The 21,266-nt window shown below is 39.3% G+C and overlaps 1 long non-coding RNA gene across 2 annotated transcripts in view; it reads left to right on the top strand.

The window, feature by feature from the left end:
• LOC110868981 overlaps positions 1–20,994 on the top strand; it is a 36,006-nt gene extending 15,012 nt beyond the window's left edge. For both annotated transcript variants that reach the window (XR_004884483.1, XR_002552897.2), the window contains one exon: positions 20,832–20,994. This is a non-coding gene — a long non-coding RNA (uncharacterized LOC110868981). The remainder of the gene's footprint in view (positions 1–20,831) is intronic.
• Positions 20,995–21,266: the final 272 nt, after the last annotated feature.

Below are 21,266 nucleotides of genomic sequence, written 5' to 3'. Positions count from 1 at the left end.
ATGGAATTTCGTCCCGAAATTAAGGCGCAGGCGTAACAAAAAGTTGTAGATACTTCGCCTTCATGTCGCTTTCGAGTTCCCATGTGAACTCTGCACCGCATTTGCCTTCCCAACGAACCTTCACAATAGGAATGCGTGAGCGCCTGAGCTTCTTGGTTTCTCGGTCCATGATCTCGACAGCCTTCTCCACGAATTGTAATGTTTCGAACACTTGTAGTTGTAGATCCTTAAGTGGAACTTGTAAATCCTGCTCGACCAGCCACTTTCTGAGGTTCGAAACGTGGAAAGTCGGGTGGACGTTCCTAAGTTCATCCGGTAGTTCGAGTCTGTAGGCCACCTTCCCAATTCTTTCCAGAATTTTAAAGGGTCCCACATATCGAGGCGTGAGCTTTCCTTTCTGGCCGAATCTGGTCACACCCTTCCAAGGTGATACCTTTAGGGGTACGTGATCGCCAACGTCAAATTCAAGGGGCTTGCGGCGTCTATCGGCGTAATTTTTCTGACGACTCCGAGCTTTCAGCAGATTATCTCGAACTTGGAGATTTTGTCAGTCGTTTCTTGCAACAGCTCAGGACCGGTTAATTGTGCATCACCGATCTCGTGCCACACAATAGGCAATCGACATTTTCTTCCGTATAATGACTTAAATGGTGCCATTTGGATGTTAGAATGATAACTGTTATTGTACGAGAATTCGACTAAAGTTAAGTGCGCGCCCCAATTACCACCGAAATCTATGACACACGAACGGAGCATGTCTTCAAGAGTACGAATCATTCTCCCAGTCTGACCGTCGGTTTGGGGATGGAAAGCGGTACTTCGATTGAGAGTAGTACCGAGAGCAGATTGAAACGTTTCCCAAAGACGCGAGGTAAACCGACCATCACGGTTAGAGATGATGTCACGAGGCGTCCCGTGTCGACAAATGATCTCGTCGGTGTAGATTCGGGCTAATTTTTCTACCTTAAAGTCTTCTCGTATCGGCAGAAAATGAGCAGATTTAGTCAAACGGTCAACGACAACCCAGATGCTGTCGTGACCTGATAGTGTGCGCGGGAGTTTCGTTACGAAGTCCATCGCTATACTCTCCCATTTCCATCGCTATACTCTCCCATTTCCACATAGGGATCTCGGGTTGGACGAGTAAGCCAGAGAGTCTTTGGTGTTCGGCCTTGACTTTCGAGCAAGTCAGGCACTTCGAAACATAAAGAGCGATATATTTCTTCATGCCCGGCCAACAATACTTGTAGCGAAGGTCCTGTTACATCTTATCGGTACCGGGATGAATAGAATATCGAGACTTGTGGGCTTCGTCCAGTAGAATTTGTCGTAGGTTGGTACGCTTGGGAATCGAAATTCGGTCTAGATAATGGAATATCCCATTCGATTTATTCTCTAGTTGGGCGCCATCGTTAAGAATCCTTTCCTTCTTCAAAGTGCGTTCGGTAAAACAAGCATGTTGAGCGTCACAGATAAGAGTTTCGAGATGGTGCTGGGCGTGAACCTTACGAATGCTATGCAAATAGCTTCGTCGGCTTAGAGCGTCAGCAACGACATTTGCTTTGCCAGGATGATAACGAATCTCACAGTCGTAGTCATTAAGAAGTTAAACCCATCGGTAAAGACCGTACACTTGGTACCGTAAAGGTAGTGTCGCTAAATCTTTAACGCAAAAACAACTGTACCAAGCTCGAGATCGTGGGTTGTATAGTTCTTCTCATGGATCTTAAGATGACGAGATGCGTAAGCGATAACCTTGTCTCGTTGCATGAGAACACAACCAAGACCAAGGTTCGAGGCATCGCAGTAGATAACGAAGTTATCGTTTCCGTCGGGTAAAGCGAGAACGGGAGCATTGCAGAGCATATGATTGAGAGTTCGAAAGGCAGTCTCTTATTCAGTTCCCCAAACAAAAGGATTGTCTTTATGCGTCAAGGAAGTAAGCGGAACAACGATTTTAGAGAATCCTTCGATAAATCAGCGATAATAGCCCGCTAGTCTGAGAAAAGAACGGACTTCAGACGGGTTCTTAGGTGTAACCCAACTCTTAACAGCTTCGATCTTTGCGAGGTCGACGTGGATACCTTGACTATGGACAATGTGACCTAGGAATTGAACCTCCTCTAGCCAAAATTCACACTTGTAGAACTTGGCGTAGAGTCGATTCCCTTGGAGTAGCTCGAGAACCAAACGTAGATGTTGCGCGTGTTCGGTTTTCGACTTCGAATCGATCAGGATATCATCGATGAACATGAAGACGAAACGGTCAAGAAATGGTTTACACACGCGATTCATCAAATCCATGAAAACCGCAGGTGCGTTGGTTAATCCAAAGGGCATCACGACGAATTCATAATGGCCGTATCGGGTTCGGAAAGCGGTTTTGGGTATATCCTCCTCTTAAATGCGTAACTGGTGAAAGCTTGAGCGTAGATCGATCTTCGAGAAACATGTAGCACCTTGTAATTGATCAAACAAATCATCGATTCGAGGCAGGGGATAGCGATTCTTGATAGTTAGCTTATTCAATTCCTTGTAGTCGATGCATATCCGGAACGACCCGTCCTTCTTTTTGACGAAAAAGGACTGGCGCGCCCCAAGGAGAGGTGCTGGAGCGAGGCGATAAGGAGCTCTGGCAACAGGATTTGCTCCAGGAATGAGGTCAATACGTAAGTCGATATCACGACTCGGAGGTAAACCAGGTAGGTCGTCAGGAAAGACAAGAGGAAAATCACGAATCACAGGCACCTTGTCTATTGCCTTAACTTTCTTTTTCTCCGCTACTACAATGTGCGCCAAGAAAGCTTGGTATTCCTTGCGGAGATACTTGCTAGCCTGGTCACACGACATGATTTGGAGTTTCTTCGAGGCGACTTCACCGTAGACACACAATTGATCACCATTAGCGAACGAGAAACGAATCATCTTATCGAAACAAATAACTTAAACACGATTTTCACGAAGAAAATAAATGCCTACTATGATGTCAAAACTACCGAGCTGCATTGGGATAAGGTCCATAGGAAAGACGTGATTATTGAGTTCAAGCGTACAATCATGTAGAACAGAATTGACAGCGACGGTTCTTCCAGTGGCAACTTCAACATCGAACGTCGAGTGGAGGTAGGCGCGCTTACGATTAAGGAGCTTTTCGAATTTAAACGATACAAAACAGTTATCTGGTCCAGTATCAAACAAACACGAAGCATATATACCATTCACGAGAAACGTACCATTAACCACATTGTTGTATCCTTGAGCCTGGCGGGCGTTGATGTTGAAAGCACATCCGCGGGCTACTGGCTGCTGCTGGGGCTGCTGCTGTTGTGACTCTTGCTTCACCACTCGGTTTGGGCACATGTTTGCGAAGTGGTTGGTATCACCACACGCAAAGCAAGCTCTAGCGTGGATCGCAGGTGCAGGAGCCGCTTGTTGGCCTTGAGGTGCAGGAAGTAGAGCTTGTTGAGCATGAGCTTGATTTTGAGCTGGGCTGGAGCTTGGCGTGGACCAGTACGGAAATTAGCAGTGAAGTGGCCGTACATGTTGCAGTGAACACAGTATCTGCAAGCAATCCCCACGGGATGGTGATACGTACAGGTAGGGCAAGTTGAGTGAGGACCAATGTATGCACGCTTAGCCAGCAGTGCATTGGTGACCGGTGTCGCTACTTGGCGGTGTTGAGGCTGCGGTTGGGCAGGGACAGCTTGAAGTGGAGCGGCAGCTGTGACAGCGCAATTCTTGCTACTGTTGTTGTTGTTGTTCTTTCTCTTGCAACGGAAGAACTTTGAAGACTGCGATGCGGCGGCTGTTTCAGCGGTGGGAGCAGCGGTAACTTGGTGAAGATTCTTGGAGGCCTTATCGAAGTAACCAGCCTTAACCCGCTTGTCGTTGATCTCGGCAGCGAGCAGGAAGGTTTTCTCAATAGTTGTCGTTTTCGCGGCTTGAACGAAATCAGCCACGCAATCCAGTAGAGCACGGATATACTTCTTGATGATGATTTCGGGGGTAGTAACCTGACCAGGGCAAATGATACTCAGCTGCTTGAAGCGGGCAGTTAAACCAGCGTTGTTGCCACCCTCTTGTTTGATGTGCTAGAACTCGTTCTCCAGCTTCTGAAGTTCGTGGGGAGGGCAGAACTCCTTCATCATGATTTCCTTCAACTCATTCCACGTTAGCCCATAAGTTGCATCATTTCCACGCTTGTTTCTCTCGGCAGTCCACCAGTCCAGAGCCCTGAACTGGAAAACGCCGGTGGCGCTAACAGTGCGGAGATTATCAGGATAGCCGCTTTGGCGCAGGGTGACTTCGATAGAATCAAACCACTGAAACATGGCAGTAGGTCCATCTTATCCGGTGAATTCTTTGGGTCTGCATGCTTTAAACTGATTGAAGCTAAAAGTAGACTTAGAAGAATTAGTCCTGGATTCCTCGGAGGACTTGCTAGCGTTTTCATTTAGCTCACCGTCGATTTGCGGGATAACTTTCGTAATTTGCTTGTCGACCAGAGAAGCGATACGCTCGTCTTCATGGTTTCGGCGAGCGGAGCGGGAGTGAAATGATCCAAATGACGACATTGTCTGCAACAGACATCGCCATAGGACTCAAACACAATTTCGATTAAGACGAGTATAGCCTACTATCTCTCCCAAAGCTACTTTATATAAAGCACAGTCTATTCACGTAATCACGTAGGCACAAAGTCACAGAAACACATAAGCACATAGAGCACAGAGACACGTAATCACATAAGCACATAGACACTTCTTAATCATGAAGACAAACTATACTTTGCACGTATTCACGTATATTTGTCGTACATATTCACCTGTCATTCAAAGTCGCGCGTTCGAGAATAACGATTGCGATTAGCGGGGTTGCGTATAACATAGCATGCGGGGGTAATAGCGATTTGTTAGCATATTGAGATAGATGTGCAGTGCGGGTTGTGTGTGTCGATTAAAGCAACAGCGAAAAGCGTATAAATCACCAAAAATCGAAACACATCAACAGGTAAAACCACATAAAACACATAAAATTTCACATAAAAACGACTAATATCAGAGTCAGCAGTTGCGGGCTCAGAATCGAAACACATAAAACCAGCGATTGCGAGCTTGAAATCGAAGATAGATTGTCTCGGCTTGGTAGACGTCGACTACCCAAAGTGATTCGACTATTCTCAAGGACTACAAGTATACGTCTTGGCCTAATAGACCGTGCTTTATCACCGACATACGGTGAATGACACACATCTTTTCGGTTATTTACGTAACTTGAGTCGTTGGAATCCAGCGAGACATTGGTGGGAGTTTTGTAAGACCAAAATAGAGAATGGAACGAGTCATCAAGATTCGGGTTTCACCCCTAACTTTACGACTATATTTCCGTTTGTGTGATAGAATCACGAGATTGAGAGAGGAATTTGCGTCGAAGATTCGGGTTTCACCCCTAACTTTACGACTACACAAGTTAGTCTGTTGGTACTTAGACTATAGACTAGGTCGTTTCTAAGACACCGACCCGGACTAGGTCGAGTCTTGCCTAATTCCCTATAGTTATGGCTCTGATACCAATCTGTCACACCCCAACCGATGGTGGAAACATCGGGGCATGGCACTGAGCGAAACAGATTGTCCATGAGTATCCATAACAACTATTAATTACTAGATATTTAAACGTCATGTCCCATACCATAACATATCCAAATAAAACAGTTATTACAAACAATTGTCTAAAAAACAAACACTGTTCCGACAACTCAGATTTAAGCTTGACATAACTAGACCCCTAGCTTGATTCACCAAAGCATAACATCCTAAGCATTCAAACACCTGTCACATACGTTATAATAGAGGTCAATACACATAGTGTAAAGGTGAGCATACAAGTTTACTAGTATAATAGTATTCGAAATTGTTTACGCATAACCAGCATGTAACATGTAGCAAAGTGAAGGTTAGTAGGTTATCGACAATGAAATATGCACAGACGTGACTGCGAGTTGTAGAATGCGCAACACATATCCCCACGTAGACATGTGAAGTAAGCCCTTAACAACCCCTGTCCACGACATGTGCTGAGTCCAAACTATAGTACTATCGTTACTAAGGTGTCAGGCAACAATCACTGTGTAAACATAACATACAAGCATTCATCGAATAACACGTAACATGCAATACGGTCAGCGTATAAATAGTGTTTGCGTTGTGTGTCGATTGTGATTTGAATAAGTAACGTATATAACACCCAAAAGTGCGTAAAGCAAAAAGGGTTTAGTAAATAAACATTCTCTTGGATTGAAGGGAGCGCTGGGGGATTAGCCTGAACAGTCAACGATAGCATAAGCGAAGAACGGTGCGTAAAACGGTGAGAAGTGAGCAAGTGACGAATGGTCATCCGATCGAATGTTAATTCGAATGGATGGTCATTCGATCGGATGTCAATCCGTTCGGATGGTCATCTGTTCGGATGGACATTCGGTCGGATTGGCACTCGTTTGGGATGGATGTGTTTGTGTATGATGGCTTTGAAGGTTTCGTTGTAGCATTTTGAAAACAGAGAAGTATCGCTACCCTTCAGGTCGCTCGATCGAACGGTCGCTCGATCGAATAGCGATCCGATTGGCGAGACATTTCAGTTTGAGAACAAGTTCACAGCAGGATGGTCATTCGATCGGATGGTCTTCCGATCGGATGACAATCCGTTAGAAACTGTTGATCTTTGAAAATTACTAAAACGTTTAAGTGTTGAAGACCCAAATGTCAACCGATCGGATTGTCGTTCGATCGGATGCCAATCCGATCGGACGACAATCCGTTCGATATTTAGATCCTTTGAAAGTTTGAAATTGTTAAGTGTGGAAGCTCAAGTGCAATCTGATCGGATTGTTGTTCGATCGGATGGCAATCCGATCGGACGACAATCCGTCCCAACGATCTGACCATCTTGAAACTTGATTGTTTTGAGAAGTTTGACAGTTTTGCGGTTTGCTCGAGACGGTATGACAGCGTGTTAAACAACGGGAACTCCATCAGACCCAGGTTATCCGATCGAACGGGAATCACCCCAATCCGATCAGTTAACTGTTCGTGACAGGTGGTTTTATGTTCAACCCGAAATCAGTTTTCTCGTTGATAGGATTTAGATCTCAAACCGACACATCACTAGAGAAGAGTAGAAGGCCTGAATGAGCTCCGATTCTATCGGTTTTGAGTGCATTAAGTGTAAAAGAGTTGAAAGAAAGTTGGAAAAGTATCTTTCAATCCTTTTAACTTTGAAAATGTTTAGATTTATGAGAAAACAACGTTTAATCTTGTGGAAATCCTTTAGATCTGAGTTATTCTTGGTGGAATGAGGTCAAAACTTGAAGTTCATAAGAACTCCATGATGACATCACCCTAGAACACCTCAAATCCGTTGATTTCACGGTTAAAAGTTAAGATTCAAAGGAGAAAATGATGGAGAAATGCATATAGATCATAGAAGTACAAGATTTGAGTTGAAAACTTACATGAATCGCGAGTAATCAAGAGGAAAGAGGGCTTGAGCGTGTTGGTCGAATGAGAGAGCTATCACATCACTTTGGTGATGTGACAGGGGGTTTTTTATAGGTTGCCAAAAGAGGAAAGAGGAGCTGGTGTGCGGATCGGATGGTCATCCGTTCGGATGACCATTCGATCGAATGGTCATTCGATCGAGTGGCTCCGGCAAGTTGCGTTTCGATGTTTCGTTTTGCATTTTGAGCGTTGCGATGCGTTTAAGCGAGCGTGCGATGCGATAATGTTAAACATTAATTACAAATAACTTAACCGACACTCGCATAGATACTATATCTAACATACAATCATCCTAAATAACTTGCGTTTAGCGTTTGCGATTAGATTGCGATAGAGTTGCGATTGCGTTTCGATTAATCACCACCAAACAATAAGTAAACATGCACAAGTAACACATAAGTTGCACACACACGTAAAACAATATACAGAACCTAACAATCAAGTTGGGAATGCGATTGCGATGCGATTAGCGATAACATGCGATTAAACCTCGATTATTTTAGATACTCCACATAATACAACTAAAGCACATAAAATACAGAATTCGATTACTAGTCAAGAAGCACAAATCAATATTTAAGCAAGGAGTGACAGGTCGCAATTAGCAATCTTTTCTTCCTTTGACTTTGACTTGTACTTTGACTTTCGTAACACGGGGTGTTACAATAGACCTAGTGTATATCTTAGCAGCTTCTTTTTCCAAAGTAGTTTTGCTTCAATCATCAGGCTCAGTGTATCTTGAAATATGATCATTCTTTCTGTGATTGAACCTTTGGACATCCATTGAACCGTCAAAATGATTCATAAACTCTACGAGAGTGAGTTGTGAATTAGCTAACTGGCAAAAAAAATGGTTCTCACTCTCTGATCTCGAAGTTGTTCTCATAAGTCCAGACATTGGCTCGTGCCAGTAAAAAGCCAGAATCCACATGGATCTCATAACAAACATATCGTCAATTCATTTATTTTGTGTAAGACCGTACTCAATCATTACCAACTTCCACTGTCTCTCAAATACTTCTGGCTCAATGGAATCAGTCCATACAATATCGCACATCTTCCTTTTAAAGTCATCATTGTTGCACAACTCGTGTCCAACCTACACCGGTTTTCATATCAGCATGTAACGGATATATAGTATAAAAAAATGCTAATGAAAGACAATATAGCATAGTATACCTTATCAGCCACTTTTTTCATTATGTGCCACATGCACAATCTGTGTCTGCTGGTAATAAAAACACCCTCGATAGCCTGTTTCATCGCAGGGTCTTGGTCCGTCACTACATCCTTTGGCTGACGTCCAAATGAATTTACAAATGATTTGAGAAGCCATTTATAAGAGTCAATGCTCTCCGATGCCAACAATCCAGCTCCAAGCGTTACATTTCGACAGTGGTTGTCAATCCCAGTGAACGGAACAAACACCATCTTATACTTGAAAATCAAAAATAATTCAAGATTTAATACGTGCAAAGTACACGTTGTAACATGCGAAAAATAAACATTACAAACATGCGAAACAGACGTTAAAACATGCGATATATTCAACACCTAAATTTCAACGTATATTAACATGCGATATTGCCAGTTCACAAAATCATATAACATGCGAAAATATTAAAAAACATTTATGTAACACTTACTTGTTTGTTTTGAAAGTAGCATCAAACGATATCACATCCCCGAACTCCATAAATTTACGCTTGCATAACCCATCGGCCCAGAACAAACCAGTTAACCGTTTGTCCTCATCAACAGAATATTCAAATGAAAAATCAACTAAATATTGTTTTTTATCGGTCAACCTATTGATCAACTAAATATCATTTCCTCCTGGACATCTGACAATTGCCTGTAAGCTGGCAGCATATGAATATCGTGTGGACATACAAACTTATGATTATGGCCATCAACGAATTTCTTGACTGTATATGATCTACCATCCACCGAACAAATCATAAGTTGAGCTTTGCACCCAGTTCTAATGGTCCCTCTGTTCCTTATTTTGAATGGCTTTTTTGACTGCGAATAAGCATCATCAATAAACAATGGCTTATGTCCCTCTTTAGAACAAACAAAATACTTAGTTTTGGTTATACCACCACTGTGTACGTCACCACCTTTCCGAGTAGAAAAACCAGCTAACTTAGCATATGTTTGGTAAAACACGTATGCTTGTCCGAGAGACAATAGGTGTAGCTGATGCTTCAACCTCTGGAATATAAAGCCTTTTATCTACATAATCAAATAAAAAAGACACAACTTATGCGATTTATCGGACTCATAACATGCGATATATTAAAACTCCAAAATTTCATCATAAGAACAACGAAACGTGCGAATTGTTGGACTCATAACATGCGAAATGACCATTTTGATAATATGTTTTACACATGCGATTAATGATATCATAACATGCGAAATCAATATTTAGAATTAACATCACATGCAAATTGTCAGACTCTTAACATGCGAACTTAAACAATTTGGTTTCATATCAATTATCCTCTAATGAACATTCAAAACGTTCAAATCAGTTATAATAATACAAAATCATTACTATGATTAAACAAAACACATCTGCGAACAATTTAAACATCTGAATTACAAAAATTACCATTTGAACACTTATTTACACCACTTGTATTTGTATTTGCATTTGGATTTGCAGAATCAGGATTTAAAACATCATCAATCGTAACTCTCTGATACGCAGATAATTGGACCTGATCACCGACCGATTGAGCGTCTTCAAGCTCAACATCTGTGTTTCGCCTAGTTCTGCTCTATGGATCCATTGTAAACAACAATTGATTCAAACCCTAACGCAGAACAACGAAACTATAATGTACTGTTTGAGAATTATGAAAATTTTGAAACTGATACGAATCATAATTACCGGGATAGTGTTGTAACGAACTTCTCGCTGATTGAATGAATAGACTAATTTGCCCTCAGCTGATTGAATGAATTGTCTGATTTGACCTTATGAAAGAAAAATGAATCACGACACGTATACGGCCATGGATGTCGCGTATGTAATGTAGGATAAGAGCATTTGTATCCTACACTTCCTATATATATATAGGGTGAGAGTTGGCTACAAAGTCATTTTTTCCTACAAAGTGTAGGAAGTGTTTTTGTGATGACATGTGTCATCTCTAGTATTTTAATAAATGGGTATAATTGTAATTAACTAAAAAGTTATTTATGGAAGAGATAATTCTTATTAACTAATTGAGATTTTTATGGAAACTCTTATGTCTTGAACCTACCATTGATTTTGTACACTGCATTAATAGCAGCATCCTTCATCTAACATTCATCCTATCCTTCATCTAAAGTTCGAAACATAAAACACCTTATTTATTTCTTAACGTTGTGTTTTATTAGTTTTTGGTTCTTTACATTGTGTTATATCAATTTCACAATAAAACATAGCATCTTTCATCTGAAGTTCGCAAGATAAAACAAATTAGTTATTCTTGACGTTGTGTTTTACAAGTTTCTGGTTCTTTACACTGTGTTATATCAGTTTCTGGTTCTTTACACTGTGTTATATAAGTTTCTGGTTCTTTAAACTGTGTTATATCAGTTTCGGCAATTAAGCACACACCTCACGCATTTCGAAACATAAAACCCATTCATTATTTATTGACTTTGTGTTTTATCATTTTCTTGTGTTCTTCACATTGTGTTATATCAGTTTTCATATTAAACACACTCCAAACATCTGTAACACATTTCTGGTTCTTCTTACCCCCAACAATCATATATATATATTAGAAAATATAATATAATCATAATAATAATAAGATGTTATCATTTAGTGTTGTTATCGATGATTCGATGCAGACCACTAATAAGAGGGTATCGATCAAGAGAAAAAGTATGTGTTATTACTATAAAAGATTTATATCATCAATCATATACAAGGCTCTGAATAGAATTAAATAATATTGAAATAAAATCGCTAATTGCATCAAAATAACATACACGGGATTTAATACTACAAAAAATAATAGATTATTAAAAGATACCATCGTGTTCCGTCTAGAATCAAATTTAAAATAGAAACACAAAATATGTACATTAAAATAGAAATGATATATAATTCTGCCAACAATCGAAATCATAATAAAGTTGTGTCTTTCTCTTGAAACGATGATAAATTACTAAACCCAATTAAAACTAAACAAATATTTGCATAGCCTTTGAAGTAAATTTCAAAACACACAATAAAATCATCCACAAGTTGTGGGTTATCGCCACTTAAAAAAAGTTTTAAACTGAAACTTACAGTTGTATTGTGATATATGATTTTAGGAGATTTTATATTTTTTAGTATTGAAGATGATAAGTGCGAAGAGAGAGATGGATGTTTGCAAGATTTAAGGAGTAGTTTATGGAATGACAGTTATTTGTGTTTTTTAAACCTCATCAAAAGACTTTTTTGCCCTCCATCAATCATATCAATCCTTATTTAAAACATAAATATTACTAAAATGCCACCAAGATGATCTTAACCATTAAAAACAATCATCTAATGGTCCAAAACACTTCCTACACTTTGTAGGAAAAACACACTTTGTAGAGGAACCTCACCCTATATATATATATATATACCTATATATATATATATAGGACAAAGATCCGTTAGGAATCACCCTTTATTGTGAGAACCGCGAGAACCAATGTGAACACAACCAAAAATGCCTAAAATAGCTAAAAAACACACAATTTTTTTTAATATTATTTATAAAAAAATCGCTACTTTTAGTAGCCAAAATTTTTTTTTTTTGGCTACTAAAAGTAGCGATTTTAACATAAAAAATATTAAAAAAAAAATTTTAGATTTTTTTTAGGTTTTTTGGGGGTTTAGTTTTTAGCATTTTAGCTTAGGGGTGGGGGGGTTTAGGTTTTTGGGGGGTGGGGGAGGGGGTTTAGTTTTTTTTTTTTTTTTTTGGGGGGGGGGGGGTTAGGTTTTTTTTAGGTTTTTTGAGGGTTTTAGTTTTTAGCATTTAGCTTGGGGGGGGGGTTTAGTTTTTTTTTTTTTTGGGGGGGGGGTTAGTTTTTTTTAGGTTTTTTTTAGCTATTTTAGGTTGTGTTCACATTGGTTCTCGCGGTTCTCGCAATAAAGGTGGTTCTCGCATGAACCTTACCCTATATACATACATATATATATATATATATATATATATCAGTCTTATCACTTTTTAGCAAACAAACTCTCCACAACGATTCTTATCATTTCTTATTTATATTTTTATAAAAACCTCGAGAATTTTATACCACTCACTATACCATGTATCCCTACAATTGTGATTTCGTTCCTCCTCGTTCTAGCGGCGACCCGAACCAAACGAACACTCCTAACCAATCCGTTATGCCAGTTCCCACTCAACCCACCGCCTATCACACCCCAACCGATGACGGAAACATCGGGGCTCAACTCTGAGCGAAACAGATTGTCCAAGAGAAATTCCATAACAACTAAATTACCAGATAGTTAATATTATGTCCCATACCATAACCCATCAAGTAAAATCAATTATTACAGACATAGATATCTCTAGGCAAATCATGTTCCGACAACTCAAAAGATAAATAAATTGTCTTTGTTTCTAGACTCTCCTATTTGATTCCACAAAGCAAGAGCACAACATCCTAAGCATTCAAACACCTGTCACATACGTTAAAATATAGGTCAATACACATAGTGTAAAGGTGAGCATACAAGTTTAATATTATAATAGAGTTCGAAATCGTTTACGCATAACCAGCATGTAACATGTAGCAAATTGAAAGCTAGTAGGTTATCGACAATGAAATATGCACAGACGTGACTGCGAGTTGTAGAATGCGCAACACGTATCCCCACTGGGACACGTGAAATAAAGCCCTTAACAACCCCTGTCCACGACAGGTGCTGAGTCCAAACTATAGTACTATCATTGCTAAGGTGTCAGGTGTCACGGCCCCCGACCCAGTTTCCCGGTCCGGACGCCGCAGTAGTTTAGAAGCACACAGTAGGCTTCAAAATCTTCTGTCCCTTCTGGTAAGGCAAGAATTGGGGCATTTGTTAACCTTTGCTTTAAGATCCTAAAGACCTCTTCTTGCTTGGGTCCCCATTCAAACTTAACAGTTTTACAGGTTAACTTGGTTAATGGAACAACTATCTTAGAAAAGTCTCTAATGAAGTGCCTATAATATCCCGTTAATCCTAGAAAACTTCTAACTTCGGTAGCTGATTGCGGGACCTTCCAGTTCGTGATTGCTTCTATCTTGGAGGGATCTACGTGAATACCTTCGTGATTCACCATGTGTCCTAAAAATTGCACCTCTTGTAGCCAAAATTCACACTTTGAAAATTTAGCGTACAACTTTTCCTTTCTTAACAGAGTTAAAAGTGCATGAAGGTGCTCACAATGCTCGTTCTGGCTTTTGGAATAAATAAGTATATCGTCGATGAAAACAATTACAAATTTATCCAAATACGGTTTACAGATCCTCTTCATCATGTCCATGAATGATGCAGGGGCATTCGTTAATCCAAAGGGCATGACTGTAAATTCGTAGTGACCATACCTAGTCCTGAAAGCTGTTTTAGGTATGTCTTCTTCCTGTACCTTCAACTGATGGTATCTTGATCGCAAATCTATCTTAGAGAAGTATCTAGCTCCTTGAAGTTGATCGAAAAGATCATCAATCCTAGGTAATGGATATCGATTTTTAATTGTAACCTTATTCAATTCCCTATAATCAATACACATCCGCATTGAACCATCCTTCTTTTTTACGAACAACACATGTGCTCCCCAAGGGGATGAACTAGGTTGTATGAATCCTTTGCTTAACAATTCATTTGACTGCTTCTTCAATTCTAACATCTCTGTGGGTGCTAATCGATAAGGTGCCTTAGCTATTGGTGTAGTTCCAGGAATTAGATGAATTCTAAACTCTACTTACCTATCGGGTGGTAATCCAGGTAGTTCTTCTGGGAATACATCCGGGTATTCCGATACTACTGGGATTTCCTTAAGTTCTTTGCTTTTAGTGTTAATGATCATCGAAATCATATACACTATTCCTTGTTTTCGTTCATAACTAGCAACTTTCATGACTGAAATGAACTTCATTGGTTTACGTGGCTTATCTCCTGTAACCAGAATTACTTCTCCTGTTGGCATATGGATTTCTATGGAATTCTTATCACAGAGGATTCGAGCATGGTTGGCTACCAACCAATCCATTCCTAACACGACATCGAATCCAGCTAAATTCATAGGTAGCAGGTTTGCAGATAATTTATGCCTCGAGAGTTCTATTTTTCCTTCTTGGAGAACCTTATCTATATTAACAAAATTTCCATCCGCTGTTTATACCGTATAAATCTACCTAAGCGCGGTTAAAGGTTGCTTAAGAGCTTGGCAGAATGAAGTATTTATAAAACTTTGGTTTGCACCAGAGTCAGCTAATACTTTTGCATAAACGCCATGTACAAGAAACGTACCAGCTATCACATCTGGAATCAGATCTGCTTCTTGCGTTGTCAGCTGGAAAGCTCTTGCATTCTTCTTAATAGTTCCTTCGGCAGGTTTGGCCTTGTTATTAGCTGGCTTAACCAATTTTGGAAAATCAGGCTTCAAGTGCCCTGCTTCTCCACAGTTATAGCAGATCACAGATTTCTTCCTGCTTTCCTTTTCTCGATGCCCCGGGATTTTGCAGAAATTACAGTACCCCTTACATTTCCCAAAGTGCTTTCTTTTACAGGTAGTGCAGAATAGAGCAGTGGAGAGTTGTTTGGTTCCCTTTTTCTTGTAATTACTATTATTACCCCCACGGAAGCCTTGGGTAATCTTTTGTGCCAATTCCTTTTTCCTGTTCTCTTCTCTTGTACATACTAGTCCGTTGGTTAAGGTGTTGGCCAATTCAACCGCATCATCAATTGTGCGGGGTCTCGCAGCTTTAACTATGTCGCGAATCTCGCTAATTAGTCCCCAAAAATAGCGAGAAATAAGCACCAGTTTTGGCGAAGCCAAAGTTGGTACAATTCTAGCATACTCGAAAAATTTCGAAGTATACCCCCGACAATCAACGTCCACCATCCGGTGGTTTAGGAACTTATTCGTCATTTGTTCCTTTTCGTAGGAGGAACAAAACTTTCTCTCCACCAATTCCTCGAATTCCTCCCAACTCATGGCATACGCCACGTCACTTCCTTTTGCTTGCAGCACTGTGTTCCACCATTCTAACGCTTCTTCCTTGAAAATGTGGGATGCATACATAACACTGTCTTCCTCCGCGCATTTACTTATTTTAATTACTGCTTCGGTCTTTTCTAACCAACGCAGTTCGGCAGTTGCCCCTTCATTGCCTGCAAATTCGACTGGCTTACAGGCAAGAAATTCTTTGTAAGTGCAACCAGTCGTTGCCACTTTCATTTTCTTAAGTAATGGGGCTTGAACCACATTATTATTATTAATGCCGCCCCCGTTTACACTGTTACTGAAGTTATCATCGCGAGTGCGTTTGCTATGGTTGGCTTGGGAAGGTTCAACAGGATTTCTAACAGCAGCGAGATTGCTGGGATAGCGTTGGCTATTCATTGAGCAACGATATTTTCGATATCTTGTCTATTAAGAAAATGGTCTTCATTATCTTGTCTATTAAGATATTTTCGATATCTTGCACCAATACACACCATCTATTTTACAAAGGTTTTATTTTAGTTATTATTAGACAATATTATATTATTATTATTATTATAGATTTTTTTCACATATTAATATTATACAAAAACTTTTTAACTACAGTTAACTGGCTTCTCAGAAACGACGCTCTCTCTCGTCGTATTTCCACGTGACGTTTTCCCCCACTTCTCGAATCCGATTTCCCGCATCCACCACTTCCTTGCCATAGCGGCGCAATTCAACAACGTTCTCCGGGTTCATGGATGGAAAAGGTGCAGGTTCAGGATCAAACTGAGGAAAATAAACATTTGGGTTATTCATAAAATTCTGGAAATGCCAGTAGCTCATCCACCATTCTTCCAACTGCCCTGTAACAGGTTGAGGGTTGACTATAGGGTCTGGAATAGCAGGTTCCAAATTGATAGGAAGGTCTGATTGGGCGGGGAAATTGAAAAGAGTTTCATCAGCAGGTCCGATGAGGTCATAGTTTGCAAGTTTTCTATCAAGTTCCTCCCAAGGTGGCATCTCCTGGGCTTGACCAGAGCTCTCTCCTATCTCCTTCCCTTTTCCTTTTGGATCCCCCGTTTTCTTTACCCGTTGGGTAGCGGGTTTCTTCTTTAGTCCTCGTTTCCAGTCCAAAAGTCTTCTCCTCTTTTTAGGCTTGGGTTTCTCCTGTGACTGGGCCTGAAACACTAGTGGCTCCTCGGTATCCGCCTGATAACCGGATTGGCTTCCTGTTGTATCCATATCGGTGGTATGGATTGTAAAATTTCGGAGTGCTTCTGACAGTTCATTCATGTTGTTAGCACACACGAAGAAACACACAAAAATCCAAATTAAAATTTTATTTATTGTAATTTAAATTTTCACAGAATCACAGAATGGCAATTTGGAAACTTAAATCAATGGCTCTGATACCACCTTTTTCTGTCATGGCCCCCGACCCAGTTTCCTGGTTCGGACGCCGCGGGACAAAAACCCGTGGTATTGGTGTTTAATTTGGCAACGGAAATTTTAGCAGGATCATTTAAACTGAAAACACCCTTTTATTTTATTTCAAGTTCGGGATAAACCTCGTAATTTACAATAAAGGAATTTCACTGGGAAATCCCCTGATTACATAATACATGTTTATTTATTTACTGAGCCACATCATTCAAGCTGGTAGTGCTGCGCGACACTTTTCCTTGGTTACAGTAAATCACCTGAAACATGTTTAAAAAAAATTTATCAGCGGGGAAATACTGGGAGTCATTCAGTTTGTACAAACGACACGTGGTTATAATTTACAGTATTAAGAGCGATTACAATTACCCCTATCTTATAATTATCTGGTCCAGTTGTCACTCGACCGGATCTGTTACTGTGGTCATATCACTATTGGGTCCGTTCACCCAATAATGACATGTATCACTATTTAGGTCCGTTCACCTAAAAATGATAAAACAACAGTAATGTGCACAATACCCCAGTTACTGCCAGTAACTTAAGATAATAAAGACTCAATCCCTGTAAAATATAACTGGAAAATAACTTTGAGGTTTCGTAAAACAGTTTGTTAAAAAGAGAATGACTCACATTGCAAGTTTAACTGGACAGAATTTGCCTACTGATTAAGCCTGGTAACCTAGTTAAAATAATAATGCAAACGAAACTAGGTCAGTAACTTAATTCAACATTTACGATAACTTCACGAAATCAAAACCCTCACGACGAATGACAAAGTATAGCCTGAATTCAGGCAGCACTTAAACATCCATCGGATTGGTTTCAATCGATCGGACATTATATCGTAGCAGTGATCGAGTTATTACCCTGTTGTCGCAGCAGAGGGTCGAGACTTTGATTGTTTTTGAAAGAAATGGGTATAACTGTAGCAAATTTTTTCGTCGTAACAATTTCCCCATGCAAGTGCCAAACCCCTAGGATTTATACTGGATTTTGGTCTCCCCCGCATGTCGCGCCGGCTGCCAGGGATCCTGGCGTGACACGCGGGGCACACCTATTTTGGCTAGGGTGGCCTCGTGTCCTACATAGCCCTGGTGAGTCAATTTAAACGAATTTTCATGATTTATTTTCGTTTTTTGAAGATAATTATTAATTAGGGGATACCCCCTTTGAGTTTTAGGGGGCCCTAATCCTAGTTTCGCCTGTTTTAAAATTTATAGGTCACGCCATATCACCTGGGGGTCTCAATTAGGTTTTCCTAGTGTGCATTATAAAAATAAGAAATAACAATTTTGGCAAGGGTTGTTACATCAGGCAACAATCACTGTGTAAACATAACATACAAACATTAATCGAATAACACGTAACATGCAATAACGGTCAGTGTATAAATAGTGTTTGCGTTGTGTGTCGATTGTGATTTGCATAAGTAACGTATGTAACACCCAAAAGTGCATAAAGTAAAAAGGGATCGAGTATACTCACAGATCGTGTTTAGTAAATAAACACTCTCTTGGATTGAAGGGAGCGCTGAGAGATTATTGACAGTTAACGATAGCATAAGCGATTGAACGGCACGATAAACAGTGCGATAAACGGTGCGAAGAGTACCAAGTGTCGAACGGTAATCCGATTGGATGGTAATCCGATCGGATGTTCATTCGATCGGATGTCAATCCGTTCGGATGGTCATCAGATCGGATGGCCATTCGGTCGGATTGACATTCGTTTGGTAAGGATGTGTTTGTGTATGATGGCTTTGAAGTTTTCGTTGTAGCATTTTGAAAACAGATGAGTTGTTTTTCATTTTACTTATCTTTTCATTTTTAGTTTTATTTTCATATTTAAAGATGAGTTGGATCTAAGTGATTCTATCTTGTCTATTTGTTTTTCGTTTTACTTATCTTTTCATTTTTAGTTTTATTTTCATATTTAAAAACTCTTTTCAAAAATTTAGATTTATTAGACGTTGACGATAAACCGATACTAAAAGCTCTTGTGTCCTTGGACGACCTCGGTATCTTACCAACACTATACTACACTTGCGATGGGTGCACTTGCCCAAGTGTGTGTTTAGTGTTAGTATAATATCGTGTTTTATAAATTTAAACCTTGACTAATGCGTAAAATGGGCTTAAAATATTAATAAAATCATATCACGCTATACGCACACAAGTTCCCACAAGTTTACCATGGTAAACTAAAGTGGGACATCACCATTTTGAGTTCTAAACTTTTTGTTTTGAAAGTATATGTTGTAAACCTTTTATAACTTAACTTTCTTGCATAAATCTTATGCCTAACATGTTCCTAAACTCATCCATGGTTATGAGACTTGTTTAAGGTTGATTCTTATAAGTTTAGAGGTGCAAACATCCTCTAAACTTTCTGTTTTGACAAGGTTTAGAAAACTTACAAGTGTTGAGACCATCCAAGTTTACCATAGTTCATATGGCAAGATTTGTGTTTTGGTAAAGGTGTGAACCATGGAAGCCTTGGCTTTCCAAACTTGTTCCACCACCTCACTTGATAATTTTGTTCATGTTCCACTCACTAGTTTCCTAGACCCAAAGTAAGTTAACCCCGCCTCGCCTCCAACATTTTCCATGCTGGGTATGACACGCCCGGGTTGTTCTTATTTGGCTACTTAGTAACTTAATAGGTTAGTTGTATTTTGCTTTCATTCATGACCAACCGGGTTTACCATCTATGTTGGTAAACTTTATGCTTTGGTGAATCATACAATGAGGTAATCATACCTCCATGCTTGACTTATATGACACTACACGATAATACATGATGGACCTATAATATAATCTATATACTATATAATATATAACCGAATTCTTGATGATAACCGAATTATGGTTATGTGTCATGAACATAGGTTAACTTATCTTTGTTTTAAATTACTCGTTTATGATTCTAATGGGCAGGTTTGGACCCATGAAATCACATAAAATCTTAGTGTCAAAACGAGTGTTTAAGACAAAATATATTTTCGTGTACATACTTTTTATATATTTAAATTCCGAATCCGAATCCTTCACCAAATCCGAATACTCACATACCTTCGTTTCCCCCATGTATGTAACTTCGTTGTTCTAATCTCAATGCTCGTCAACTCACGGTTTAATCAGAAAGCTTTGCAAAACCGTGAGTGTACATGACCCTTTTACTTTTCGTCAGTTTGGGTACAATACATATATGTTATCAAACTCACACAATCACATACTTTATGCTTAAACACAAATAAACAATCCGATATATATGCTTAATATGTTATGCTAGAAATTCATACATTATAGAAACTTATTTGCAATATACTTTGTCATTAACTTCGATCAAGCATCCCTTAACATGTATAGCGCTATAGCATTAACGCACCGCTCGTATTCTTGAGTTCATGTTAAGCTAAACAAAACGGTCTTATCGTTGCTACGATAAGATTACGCTAGCGGGAAACTTTGGGTTGACAAGTAGGAGTTGCATGCTAGTATTGTCATGATATGTTCTAGATTACGTTTATGCCATGAGGATTCGTTTAACCATTTTATACTTATGCTAGTAATTAAACTTGTATGCTCGCCAATGCTTTATGTGTTGACCTGAACTTTAATACGTATTGCAGGAAATTGATGATGATGATGAACGAAATCTAGTAGGGAGACTAGAAACGCACGTTTAAATTTTAGTACTTGTTGTAATTTGATTTCTTATTATATGTTGCCGTAATTTGCTTACAAACGATGTACTTGAATTTAGCAATGAAATGAAATTTTGATTTTAATACATATTGTTACAACTAGTGTTATGAAGTCTGTTGCAATATATTTCGTCTTGCCTAATATTTCCGTCATTAGTTAAGTTATGACATATACCAAGTAATTATACACATTTGAATAAAAACTCTCAATTAAAAAGTCATGAGAAACAATGGCAACAACTCTATTCCAAGGTCTTACATAGTTGATATTTATGACTTAAAATTGTATTTTTTTCTACCTTTTAATTTATAATTAATAATAACATAATAAAAAATAAAACGTGGTGTACTTGCATCATG

Source organism: Helianthus annuus, chromosome 16, assembly GCF_002127325.2.
Source record: "Helianthus annuus cultivar XRQ/B chromosome 16, HanXRQr2.0-SUNRISE, whole genome shotgun sequence".
In the NCBI taxonomy this organism is placed as follows: Eukaryota; Viridiplantae; Streptophyta; class Magnoliopsida; order Asterales; family Asteraceae; genus Helianthus; species Helianthus annuus.
This window is presented reverse-complemented; position numbering and strand designations above follow the sequence as displayed.